Source organism: Myotis lucifugus, unplaced genomic scaffold (assembly GCF_000147115.1).
Source record: "Myotis lucifugus unplaced genomic scaffold, Myoluc2.0 scaffold_659, whole genome shotgun sequence".
Lineage (NCBI taxonomy): Eukaryota > Metazoa > Chordata > Mammalia > Chiroptera > Vespertilionidae > Myotis > Myotis lucifugus.
In genome coordinates this window covers 347,348-349,270 of record NW_005871707.1, presented here as the reverse complement: position 1 = coordinate 349,270, position 1,923 = coordinate 347,348, and the positions used below count along the sequence as shown (strand labels likewise).

Below are 1,923 nucleotides of genomic sequence, written 5' to 3'. Positions count from 1 at the left end.
AATAGGACATTAAAATGTTTCCTCTAATTAATTCCCTTTTTATGTGCACAAATTTTGTGCACTGGGCCACTAGTATGTTAATAAAAGCAGTCATCATCACTATCATTAGGGGAGGAGAAGAGCTAAAAGCTCTCTTCTGCAGAAATAGATCTCTATAGTTTCATTTTCAGTTAAAGTGTTTTTTTCCTCTAAAATGAAGGCCCAAATGGCCACACGTTCCCCCCCTCCCCCACGGCACAGCGAGTGAACTAGAAAAGAGTCTGGACAGTTTCAATGTCGGGTGAGCACTTATAGCCTACGAGAGTTGCCTTGTGTTAGAACAGGGAGCCTCCCTCTGGTGAGGAGGTGAAAGAACACCCTGTTGGTTGGCTGAACACCCTGAAGTTGCTTCTGAGTGTCTGGTTCTTTCTTTCCCTTATAAGAAATAGGGAAGTCCCACAGAAATACACAAGTAAGCTAAGTCAAGGTGTGAAGAAAGACTTTTAGGGCCAGCAGGAAGATTGGAGTGTTGAGACCGGCCTTTCCCACATCTTTAGGAGACCAACTATTACAAAATGAGTGCATAACAAAATAGAAGTACGTATAAGGCAAAATATCCTTGGACTGTAAGTGCCTCCCCTGGGAGTGAACTAGCTTGTAAATCCTCTATCCAGACTATGATCCAAACTAGTGGTTACGACTCAGGGAAGGGAAATATGCCCCAGAAGAAGACCTCCCTAACCGTCACCAGCTTGCTTGTGAGGGTGGTAATTTTCCCATCCTTCAATTAGTTTTTCTCAAGTACTGTAACTTGAGTGAATTGAAAATGGAGAGTTTTGAATAAGATTCTAAAACCTCCTGATTATGTTGCAAACTTTCTTTTTTAAAAAAATATATTTTATTGATTTTTTACAGAGAGGAAGGAAGAGGGATAGAGAGTTAGAAACATCGATGAGAGAGAAACATGGATCAGCTGCCTCCTGCATACCCCCTACTGGGGATGTGCCCGCAACCAAGGTACATGCCCTTGACCGGAATCAAACCTGGGACCCTTGAGTCCGCAGGCCGACGCTCTATCCACTGAGCCAAACCGGTTACGGCTGTTGCAAACTTTCTTAATGCTAAAGCAATGACTAAGCTGAAGCTGCTTATCTCTCAAGGATCGGTATGAATTTATGTGGGAGGAGTTAAGAAAGGCGCCTCCTTTTATCAACATCATCCACCCAACGGTGGCCAGAAGCAGAGCTGTGACTGAACAAGGTAAGTCTTATTGCTGGATGCAGTGATGGAGACTGCATACCATGGGAACTGTGGGGTGTCTAAGAGAGAGGGTGTTAGAAAGGACTTCCTATATAAGATTTGGGCTTATGATAGATCATTTTGAGGAGGGTTTAAGGAAGTGGGAATTTTCTCTGAGCTGGATGCTGTCAGGAAGCTGAGATAATTCTGTGACTGAGTGTTTTTATTATTAGAAGGAGGTAAGACTAGAATGAGGTTAAAGCTGTGATTGGTAAGGAAGCAGCAGTCGCTCAGCTTAGCGAAGACAGGAGATGTTTGGCTGTTTTTATGGTTTGGACAAGGTTTATGTTTTTGTGTAGACATGATTCCAGAGTGGCCTGATTTTTGCCCTTTTCCACCACAGTGACAGAGTGGCCTTGCCTGACGCGGATGTTCTGTGACACTGTTGATGTTCATCATAGAACACCAAGGCCTGGCTGGGAGATCCAGGCCAGCTCCTGGATGTCAGGGATGTTTTTCTCTTTCTCCCTTTCAAAATTATTTTAAAATTAGTAAAAACAACAACAAAAAATCCCCCCTTTCCAAACAGTGTTAGAAATAAAGGACATAAGTCTCTCAAGTTCAGTGGAACTCCTATCTGATTTTCGGAGACTTTCAAGTGCTAAATGCTTATCTAAGGCCAAGATAAATGGCATACAGATACAG

General features: G+C 43.0%; 1 long non-coding RNA gene across 2 annotated transcripts in view; it reads left to right on the top strand.

The window, feature by feature from the left end:
* The first annotated feature begins 1,197 nt into the window (after nt 1-1,197).
* LOC106694832 overlaps nt 1,198-1,923 on the top strand; it is a 47,203-nt gene continuing 46,477 nt past the window's right edge. For both annotated transcript variants that reach the window (XR_002826848.1, XR_002826846.1), the window contains exon 1: nt 1,198-1,239. This is a non-coding gene — a long non-coding RNA (uncharacterized LOC106694832). The remainder of the gene's footprint in view (nt 1,240-1,923) is intronic.